This window comes from Palaemon carinicauda, chromosome 20, assembly GCF_036898095.1.
Source record: "Palaemon carinicauda isolate YSFRI2023 chromosome 20, ASM3689809v2, whole genome shotgun sequence".
NCBI lineage: Eukaryota > Metazoa > Arthropoda > Malacostraca > Decapoda > Palaemonidae > Palaemon > Palaemon carinicauda.
The window spans coordinates 82,301,728-82,314,279 of record NC_090744.1 but is presented as its reverse complement, the minus strand read 5'-3'; positions in this window follow the sequence as shown (position 1 = coordinate 82,314,279).

Here is a 12,552-nt window from a genome sequence, read left to right as displayed (position 1 = left end):
GCATATAAACTCTTCTTATAGATATTTTATTAAATATTTACTTATCCTTATTGTATTCTCAGTCATATTTCCCTGCATCCTCTTCTACTAAAACTACATATATTTCAATGCTTGATTCAATCATATATTTATCACATATGCCTCATATTAATATTCTTTTCCCCAATTATAGCCATCGGTTTGCTCCTCAGTTTGCTCTGTAGAACACAATCTCGTACTCTTTTATTGGATATTATTTCTTTCCCAGTTGTACTTATTAAATTACCCAGCCATTTGAACATCTTTATGAAATAAGGTGACGATGCTGTTATTATCTTATATTTTCTTGAGTTTACTTATTCCGAATTTTTCTACGATATATCTGTGAAGCTGGATTAATTTTGCCTGAAATAACTACATTCCAAATTTTCTGCCTTGAATGGTATTGAAAAGTGCAAAAATAAATAGAATTTCGTTGGGTCCTCCACGAACAAGTCACTAATGAACAGTGGAAATTTATTTTGGTAAAGGCTGCGCGGTTTTTACCTGCATCAAGTACATCGCTTAATCAAGTAAAAATTAATCAAGTAAAAAAAATTCCGTTAATTGGTTTTGAATTTCTTTGCTTCTAGTTTTCAGTTCTTCAAGATATATATATATATATATATATATATATATATATATATATATATATATATATATATATATATATATATATATATATATATATATATATATATATATTCTTAATTTATGGGGAGTCTGGCAGACGTTAATGCTATATCAATCACTTTTGAAAGAAAGAATTAATTTAATGGTCATTGATTATTAAAAGATTTGTGCTATATTTTTCCTTTCATGATAAGTAAAGCAGTTAGTTTGGATGGAGTGACTTTACAATAATACTCTATCAAATTATATATATTAAATTATTAGTTGCCTTGAAATTCGGAATAGTACTTAAAACTTCTATTAAGAATAGTATTCACGAGTCGATATAATTTTTATTTAAAAACATATTTTGGTAAATAGTAAAAATTCCAATTGTAAATACAGTATATGTAAAATAAATAAAAATATTCAAGTGGATATACAATGTATATATGCTATTGAACAGTGGAAATTTATTTTGGTAAAGGCTGCACGGTTTTTACCTGCATCAAGTACATCGCTTAATCAAGAAAAAAAATTTCCGTTAGTTGGTTTTGAATTTATTTGCTTTTAGTTTTTAGTTCTTCAAGATATATATATATATATATATATATATATATATATATATATATATATATATAAATATATATATATATATATATATATATATATATATATATGTATATATATATATATATATATGTATATATATATATATGTAAATATATATATGTATATATATATATATATATATATGTATATGTATATATATATATATATAAATATATATATATATATATATATATATATATATATATATATATATGTGTGTGTGTAAATATATATATATATATATATATATATATATATATATATATATGTATGTATATATATATATATATATATATATATATATATACATATATATATATATATATATATATATATATATATATATATATATGTATGTATATATATATATATATATATATATATATATATATACATATATATATATATATATATATATATATATATATATATATATATATATATATATATATATATATATATATATTTACACACACACACATATATATATATATATATATATATATATATTTATATATATATATATATACATATACATATATATATAATACAGATAAAGGCAAAGATTCAAATGACGATAAAACAAAACAAGAAAATCAATCGAAAGTAAATAACATACTTGACTTACTTTTGTAATAACTTAAAGTGTGGTTTTTGTAGTCCTATACAATAATGGATACTTACTGTTTACAGGACCTCCACAGTCATTTTATCATGTTCGTTCAAAAGCATTCAACATTTCATACCGCATATTGCTCGTTTATTGTTAAATCGTTTCTGTCGAATCAGTCACAGAACAAGAAAGTCTTAAGTTCCCCTTGAAAGCCTTAATATCTTCAATCTCTCTGATGTCTCGTGAGAACTTATTACAGTATATAGTCTCGGACCGCATATTTAAAGGATCTAGAGCGTACAGTAGACCTATATCTACGTTCCAATAATTTATAACCATCTGTAACTATTCTCTTGTCAACACGATTTGTTGGCTGCACAATATGTAGCAATTCTCTTAGATATTTTGGACGTCCTTTTCTGATAACTTGACGGGATTGTACATATTCTAAACTTAATTCTCGTTTTCATAAGCAGCCAGTGTAAATCGATTAGTTGAGTTATCCTTTCTCGAGGTGGGACACTTTTTATCAGTCTTGCTCCCCTGTTTATTATGTTTTTTTTTTTTTGTTATGTTGTGCTTATGGTAAATTGTAGTAGATGGAGTTACAGTAGTCGATCATCGTAATAACACAGCTAATTACAAGTTTCTTTACATAATATTTATCCAGGTACTTCTTTATACAAGCAAGGTTTCTATGCTGATAAGCAGCAGTTTTTACTACATCATTTATTTGGGCATTTAAAGTCAAGTTACAGTCCAGAGATACGCTAGTGTCGTCTATAATCATTAAGGGAGAAGTAGAATTTGCAAATGGTTTGAACTTTACATCATGCCTTTGTAGTATTTTCCATAGACCAATAGTATAGATGCAGAATAAGATTGGGTCCAGTACAATCCCTTGAGGTACTCCTCTGTTTATAGGTTCATATAATGAATAGAGATTCCAATTTGCACACATTAATTTTTGTCAACTAAGTACTCTTTTCGGTATTCAAAAGCTTGATCTTTAATGCCGATAGACCGTAGATCATTTAATGGCAGTTCATGCACAACTTTATCAAAAGCAGCATTAAAATCAATCGAATAATATTAAAATAACAAATTTATTTTCATGCATCATTTCCAGCAGAATAAATAATTCTTTCCGTAGAGTATAATTTTATGTAAGCAGACTGGTTTTCTGGCATAACTTCCATTTCTTTTAAATGACTAATTAGTTGTTTAAAAATTACGTATTCTAGCACTTTTGAAATAAAGGATAGACTCAAAATAGGTCTATACGAGCTTAATTCCTGGTAATCTAGAGCATTTTTCAGAACTGGTGTGACTTAGATTATTTTCTCAGATTTGGGAAACTCACGCCCATAGATGTATGTGTATTTGCTATTCTCATAATGATAACATGTAAACTAGAAAAGTTTCTCTTTCCAGTTTTTTTTTCAGATAATGGAATTGGATCGATCGCACAGTTTGTTTTCTTTGCTCTCTTGATAATCCTGGTGATGTCGTCTTGTGGTATATTATCAAACCTTATTAATTTTATGTGTATCTGGTGTATGATTAATCTAATGTTAAATATTTGCAAATGATCTAGTTATGTTTTCTATTTTGTTTTTAAAGAATACTAGAGAATTATTTGCTAATTTCTTATCACTGTACCCATCTGGTAGCCTTTATTAATTTATATTTCCAATTATAAATTTAGGAGCCGATATAACTTATTTATGTCAGTTGCTGCTTCATGGATATTTCTCTTGAAGTATTCACTTTGTTTCTTTCTTCGTAGGCAATTATAATGGTACATTGCAGTTTTGTAGTCTACCTACATACTTTCAGTTTTTAATCGATTCCAATTTCTTTCTTTACGTCTTTGATCCCCTTTTTACTCCAAAGTCTCTCCATCAAACCAAGGATTTCTATCTTTAACAATTATAGTCTTTTCCATCAGCGGACACATGGTATCATATTCACTTTTACTCCCTCTATCATAAGGCAGGCAACACCCATAGTGACCAACAAAACGGATTTTGAGCGAAGCGTAAAATCTATTTTTCGGTGAGATAGCCATGTCCTCCTGATGGAAGGTTCCTAATAGTAGCTTCCTAAGGGATATATGTACTACAGTGATATTTCCAGAGAATTTACCTTTAGGTCTCCAGAATTCTAACTCCTGGCGCGAATATCCTTAAAATTTCTCTCAAGGATATCGCATAATATCAGGAGACATATTCTTGACACGCTACATAGCAATCTTCACCCCGAATATCGTTTACGCTTCGAGGGGGAAAGTGGCAAAATTAGAAGGGTAACCTTGATACGGCTCGTATCAAGGTTACCCTACTTCCCATACTACTATTGAGTATCAAGATAGCGCCATATCCAAGATGGCAGACATTCCTTGTAGCATTGAGCATGGTGCTACAGATACAGTAGTTTCGAGAGGGATTCTGCGAAGATCTTTTCTATAGAAAAGGAGGGTGGGTTCATCAGGATGACATGGCTATCTCACCAAAAAATAGATTTCCGTTTTTTGGGCTCAAGCCATGTCGTCCTCATGGAAGTTTACCAGAGCATTACTGTATCTGTGGATTTTCATCGGTGCCTTAACGTTGGGACAATATTTCTATGGTCATCTGGACCATTTGAGACAAATGACGTTACCGTTATCCGTCATTATCACTAATCATAAAAAAATTTAGTGCTTCCTGCCCCCTGCAAGGAAGAGTCATTCTAGACGGTAGAAAAGGAGACTCAAGGTTAACATATATTGTATGAACAAACCTAAGTATTCACTGGGTATACAAACGGTCTCACGGTTTATATATATTGTCGGAACAATACCAGAGCACAATATATCCATTGTTTGTAAGTATAAAATGATATGAGGTTTACTTACATGAGTAAGTCTATCTTAAAAATGCAAATTTCTGGGCAAATCAGGACGCAATTAAATTTTAATAGATATTTATTTCTAATAAGTGACTAAATGAAATAACAAGTGAAACGAATGTAGCATGATAAAGGAATTATACATGCGAAGTATACAGAAATAATTTTCCTTTTTAAAAGGGAAGAAATGATGAGTACCACTCTCAGACTAAAGGAAAAATTTTTAATAAACTTTCCGTTTATAATTTCTGTAAATGTTGTATCCTATCGACACTTTGTACTACATACACACGGCACGAGTGTTATCTGTATAATTCCACACCTGAGATTTTGAACAGATTTAGTGTCACCATGGTAACACTCATTTATAGGGTATCACACTGAAAGTACTGACACCTTCTCCCTTTAATTGACAGTCCCAAACAATTAACTGTTCATCGCGGAATTAGACGACATAATGCTTCAATTCATGGACCTGCTTAGCATAGTGTTTGTAGAACACTCTAGATGATTTCCATCCAGTATATGAGCGAAGACGCTCAAAGTCCATATACTGAAAAAAGTTCAGTGATGAAGCTATTTTCCTCGGATCATGACCTGCAGGTGTACTGTCAGGATCTGCTCTGCGAATAAAGTAGGGGAGCTTTGCCCTCTGTTGTTTTAGGGATAAGTTTGATCCAGAGGTTTCTCCTTTAAAGAGCTGTCCTCCCCTGAAGTCTGAAGTTCTGCGTACATAGACCTTTAGACACTCTACAGGACTTAGAGAGACATCTTCCTTCAGAGGTCAGATTCTCCAGGGACCCCCACCTCTTAGTGGGTAGCTCGTTCTTAGCGAGAAAGGTTGGATCAAGGAAGAGATTCAGTTCTCCCGCTTCTGTGAATAGAATGTGGCCCTCATCTCTAAATAGAGTCACTATTTCACTAACTCTAGCCCCAGAGGCTATAGCGAACAGAGAAATAACCTTTTGGGTTAGATCCTTGAGGGAACAATCTTCATTGTTCACAGATGAGGCATATTGTAGGAACTTGTCCAAAGACCATGAGATGGGCTTTGGCGGTGCTGCACGCATAAGCCTTGCGCATGCCTTCGGAATCTTATTAAAGATTCCATTCGCCAGTTCCACTTGAAAGGCATATAGAAGAGGTCTAGTCAAGGCTTACTTGCGCGAAGTTATCGTGTTGGCCGCCAGACCTAGATTATGAAGGTGGTCAAAGAAGGACAAAGAGAAGTTCATTGAAATTTCTTATGGTCCTTTTCCTTTTACAAAAGCAATCCACGTATTCCAAGAGGAATCATATTGTCTTCTAGTTGACTTAGACTTGTGTTCTTCTAAGAATTCTATATTGCCTTCTGAGATCCCAAATCTTTTCCTAACTGCTAGGGCAATGAAATCATGAAATGAAGGGTTGGGCTCTCTGTGATAAATCGAAGGCAATTAACTTCTGAACCTTCTGAGATAGTACTGGGTTCAGTACTAGGGCCCTCCTCAGCCTCATTTCCTTCACTAAAGGGAATCAGTTGATCCTGGGCTACTTGGGAGCCAACAGAGCCACTCCTCTCTGGAAGGATCTCACCATGTTGAGGACCTTCTCAGCAGGAGATGGATGTGATGAACAGGAATTCCTGAGTCCATCCCTTCCATACTAGAGACATGGTGTCTGTTATCTCTACTAGAGGATCCTCGTATGGGGCTACATATCGAGGTAGTTTCTTGATGACGCTCGTGACGAAGAGGTCGATCTGCTGCTCGGGGACTTGTTCCCATCTGGGAGAGAATAGGTCTGCATCTGTGGACCATTCTAACTCTATTGGCTTGAGCCCGAGTAGAGCATCCGCTGTCACATTGCGGATCGATTGTATATGAACTGCTGATAGGTGCCATCCTTTTAGACAAGGGATGGCTAACATCACCTAAACTATATGAGATGATCTCTAGCCTTGTCGGTTCCGACGTCTCATTATCGCTTCGATGTCCCAGATCAGCCTGCAGATGTCTGATCTGCGCGGAGAGTTTCCCCACCAACGACAGGACTAACATGACCTTGGATAGAAATGACCGAATCGCTTGGATTTTCCTCTGATGGGAGTGAACACCCCATTCTTCCGACTAGGCATCCATGCAGATGATCTTCAATAGTCGGGGTAGTTGCAAGGGCACGGTCTTCAATAGGCTTTTGGCCTTTGACCATTGTTAGGGAAGCGGTTAACGAAAGACCAATATCGGTCCTTCTAGATCTATTCGAGTGTTTGATGCATATCTTATCCAGACTCTTAACGCATATTTCAGCTGTGCTCTTAGCACTGGGTCTGTCATTATTGCGAACTGGAGAGAGTTCAGAGCGTCTTGGAATCCTGACTGATTACCATAGTCTCTTGACCGACCCTGCAATCTCCTTATACATCCCCAAGGGAAAGGAGAGCTGGTGTGACCACAGGTTTCAATGGTTTTTAACCATAGAACCCTTTGAGCTGAAGAGAATCGAGACTTCTTGAAGCTGATCTTGCATCCCCGATGTTCCAGGAACCGGATCACTTCCTTGGATGCTCATAGACCAGCCATTTCGGGTACTGCCCACACCAGCCTTTCGTCCAGGTACTTTGTTACCTGAACCATTTCTAGGCTTGGTTTTTGCGTGAATGTGTCTGCCAATCCCGTGAAGATACTTGGGACTGTGTTTAGTCCGACAAGTATCTTTCCTAGGAAATACCTTATCCTCTGTAACTTGAATCCTAAGTAGGAGGAGAGGGGGCGACTGACTGGAAGCTGCCAATAGGCATCTTTCAGGTCTGAGAAGACTATGAACACCCCTTTTTGAAATAGGGTCCTTATGTTTAGAAGGACTAACATTCGGAACTTACTGTTTTATTTGAAATTGTTGAGTGCGACAAGTCCAGAATCACTCCAAGTTTTCTTGAGTCCTTCTTGTGAACACCAAACAGCCTTCCCTGGAATTCGATGGACTATTCTTTCCTTACCACCAGTATGCTCTAGAGCTCTAAGGTATACTCTTCCAGGACGGGGTTGGAGTGTAGGAAGAGTTGAGGAAATGATGATGGAGGCATGTCTATTTTCCATCCTAGTCCCATCTTGATTAGGCCTTGGACCAAAGGATCAAAGGTCCAGTGATCCTGAAGGAACCTCCCTCCTACCAGAAGCGTCTCTTTGCTTCGCCTGATCAGAAGGTTTACATCTTCGACCGCCTACCCTTGGCACCTCGGTCATCGAAACTGTGGGATGTTATTGAACAGCCCGAGGAAAATTTCTAGACTTTTCCGTCTTCCTTTTAGGTTGGGGACCCACATCCGTGGAAGACTTTCTCTTCGAAAAGATGCCCCACTTCTGGAGAAGTCCTAAGTTCTCTGTGATGGCTTTCTTAATCACCTCTCTAACTACCTCGTTTGGAAAGAGGTCTCTACCCTAGATGTTGGAAGATATTAGTTTCCTGGTTATGTGTTACACTGTTGCGGCAGCGAACACAAACTCCCTACAGGCTCGCCTAGCCTGCATAAAGGCATAAAATGTCTAGCAAAGCAAGATCTGAATTGATCTATAGCTGACTTTAGACTGTTATCACCCCCTCCCATATAAGTCTCAAGGCAGAGATTACCGTCAGTTTTTTAATTTTGTGCATAACACTCAGAATATTAAGATTCATTCTCATGATTTCTATTCTTGTTGTCCTCGCACAACCAAGTACAATCCTCATTCCTTCATTTAGCACAACTTCTAATGGCCTAATATCTTTCTCTGAATAAGATGACAATATTGGGGCTGAATAGTCAATAATACTCCGTACAGTGCTTAGATATTCTGACCTCAGAACAGGTATACCAACACCATTTCCTCTATTAGATAACATTCTTACAGGTTTTAGCCTAGAGAGACACAAATTCTTGACATGAGTGATTTGATCCTTATCATTACTAAAACTGATATACATTCCAAGATATTTATAACTAGTTACCTTTTCCAATCTCATTCCATTCAATGAGAATTCTTGTTCACCAGCAGTTCTTGATTAGTATTTAGTCTTAGTTTCATTAATAACCAACCCTAAACCTACACACAAACACTGGAGTTCGTCAATAACCTTGGTCAAACTACTTTCATCTACACATTGAATTAGAATATCGTCAGCATAGACAAGAATCTGAGAATTCCCCAAAAATTTAAAGGAAGATACATTGTCCATAAGAATTAAAAAAAATACAGGGCTCAATACTCCCCCTTGCAGCGTACCAAGCTCAAACTCTTTCTGTTCAGATTCCTCGCCCTGAAACCATAGACTTGCCTTTCTATTACTTAAATAGTGTGCAATCCATGTTAATAGTTTCCCATTAACACCTTTATTCACCAAACCCTCTAAAATCACATCTTTATTTGCCTTATCAAAGCCCCTTAAAGATCTACAAACAATCGACATCGAACATTATTATTCAGAGGACACTTTATCACACAGTCTGTTGTGCTTCTACTTTTCATAAATCCATAAAGGTTATTGGACAGAAGACCATCTATTTTATACATCAATATGTTTAAGATCATTCGCTCCATCATCTTTGATAAACAGGAAGTTAAAGATATGGGTATATAATCCTCACTATTCTTAGGCACAGGAATGATCAACGCCAATTTCCACTCCACTGGCAATCTCCCATTTCGATACGTTAGATTAAACAGATCTAGTATAGGACTCTTGTCCATGCTTTTGAGATAGTTAATTACTTTGTATGTCAGGTCATCTCTACCCGGGGCAGTGGATTTCCCCCTTTTCACAGCATTCAGAATTTCATCTCTAGTAAATGTAAGGCAAGTATCATCGTTCAACCCACATTGTAAACGAATCAACTCCGTCTCATAGACCTTTGCCTTCTCAAACAACTCTGCATATTATTCGGAAGACTTGAAAGACTAGAGGCATACGACCACTTGTTAATAAGATCATTAGCTTTATCTTTAGGATTTGGTTGAACATTAATTTTCTTTCTAACTCCCCTTACTTTATTCACACCATTCCAGACCGGGCTCAAGCTCTTAGAACTTCCGATATCCCTAAAAAAATGGTCCCAGTATCTACTTCTTGCCTTTTGATTTATATCTGTTGTACACTCAGCAACTTTAATCAAAGTCTCTTTGTTCTTTTTACATTAGTAGGGTCCTTACTCCAGTTACTGTTTCATTTTCGTAACACCTTGCGCCACCCCTTAACAACCTTATCATTATAATACCTTTTAGATTTTGAATTAGAACCAATTGAATTCCTCGGTTTAGGTCTACCCAAGATAGATTCCACCACTTTCAATAGAACTTCGTAAAATACCTTTTCATCTTTTACATCAAGTTTTTTATATTCATTATACCAAGTTCTAATTTTAGACATGAATTAACTACGCTAACCATCTTTAAGTGAAGGTCTTTTCCTATTATTAACAAAATTCATTTTGTTAATATGTATCACAACTTCAATAGCGAAGTGATCACTAAAAGTGCGCTTACAATATCAAAACTTGCTTTTATATCCAGCATGTTGAAAATAATAGCATAATGTAGCCTTAATATGTGTAGGGTCACCATGTCCAATAACTTTAGCATCCTCTATAGAATTAAAAAAGTGTTTAATACGATCCCATTATGATTCTGAAAACATTTGGTGCCAAGATTTATGTGCCTAGCATTCAAATCACCTATTAATAGACATTCTTCAGCATAAACAACATCTGGAAACTGGCCAATAACCAACTTATCAGGATGTACATAGGCATTAATCAAATTTAAAATGGCATCCTTAAGACTGATACTAACAGACAGATACTCAGTATCATTAACCTTTTCAGCAGCCTGTAATGTTGCGGAAATATCACTTTTAACATAGGTTATCAGTCCCCTGCAGTTCGTATTCATATCTGCAGGTAACTCAAAACTTTGGTAGTTTTTCAATTGAAGATTTATTCCACTTATTCCTACCTTCTGTAGAGCTATAACATCAATATCGTTAGAATTGATATATGCATGTAGATTAGTTACCCTATTTTTTAAATTGTTAACATTCCAAGACAAAACCTTAAAATTTGTATTCTCCATTGTTTAGACATTTGTCCTTCAATATACAAGCAGACTACAACAATTTCAGTTTCAAATCGTCCAAAGGGTTATTAACATAAGTTAGTACCAAATCTGCCATATTCAGAAATTCATTTAACAATCCATTTTTATCCTTACCACCACCTAGGGATGCTTCTTTCGTTACAGCATTTGTGTTGTTATCACCAGGTACATTCTTACCTAGTTGATTACTTTTCCGACTAAAAAAAAATATTTTTGCAAACCCTCAATTTGTTTCCTAAGTTCGTTCAACTCTCGATTTATAAGGTAAAATTACGAACGATCTCGCGAAGTTTAAATTTCTGGTTCACTTTCCTTACCTTCATTTCTTGACCGGTGAGCAAACTGTTTACGCTTTTCTTCCCAGACATTGATTGGAGTCGACTGCTGATTAACAACTGGACATTTGTTCTTCCTGATGTTTGGTCTATCTGCTCTATCATGGGTGTCTACTGGCTTTATTTGTGGTTTCTTTTCACACAAATGATAATTAGCAATATGATTTCCGCCACAATTACCGCACTTTGGCTCAATGTTCTCATTTCCATTGATCTTGGCAATACACTCTTTTGAATCATGATTCTTTCAACAGTATATGCATCGGAAATGACCATGACAATTATACTGCCTATGACCCCATTTACTACATTTGTAACAAATTAATGGCATCTCATTAAAAACACTAACATTCCTATATCTAACTCCAGAGAGAAAAACTTTCTCTGGTATAAATCCCTTAATCAAGGCAATCAGCTGAGGTCTCTTATAAATAGTTCCTTTCACCTTCACCTCACGACGCTTTACCCACACAAAATTTTCTTCAAATAAGAATTCATCTGGTTCTAAATATATAGGGACATCAAATATGATTACTTTGGTACTTTTAATCCTATCATCTAGGAACACCATTTTAATTTTGTTAAACCCGGTGGTTGTTGGAAAATATACAATACTGCCTCATCAGTTTTTACTGTAACATAAGGTTTATTCTTACCTTCTTTGAACAAGGCTTCTATTTCCCTGTGTTATTTACACAGCTTAACTGCCCATTGAATCTTCTGATTATAATCCATTTCCACATCATTTTGAAAGTACACCCTCTTCCTTTCATCTTGCGTGTCAGGAACTTGTCTGGAATGGCCATTGCTACCTTAGGAGTACATGTCACTTTTCCTCTTTTAATCAGTAGGCATAACTGAAACATTACTTACACCGTTCAAACTTTTCCTTTTTGATCTCCTGGAATGGCTGTACATCCAATTCACTGTGACTTGACAAACCAAGATCATCTGTAATTAAACAACCCTCAGATCTTGCCATATCCATTTGATCAGCAGCACCTTCACTCCTCAAATGCGAGGAAGAGGAGGGACCGGCACCATACATGGTGCATAAAGCAGGTGACTACTATACCGGTAATTTAACCAAGGTAAAAAGTCGAATTTGAGTTTTAGAACACCGAGAGCACGTCTGTACAACTCAGTAGCTGAAATCAAAGTGTTGTTGCATCAGTAAAAATGGTAATATTGCCCTCGCCTTGCAATGCTATTTTCTATATAACAGATAGTATGCCGTATAGTTTGGTCGTAAATGTGGAAGCTGTTAGAGGAAGTGCACCCCTATAATTAAAAGCATTACTATGTACTTAAAATCCAACGCCAGCATCGGATTTGGAGCCATCAGTATATAATAAAGTCAATT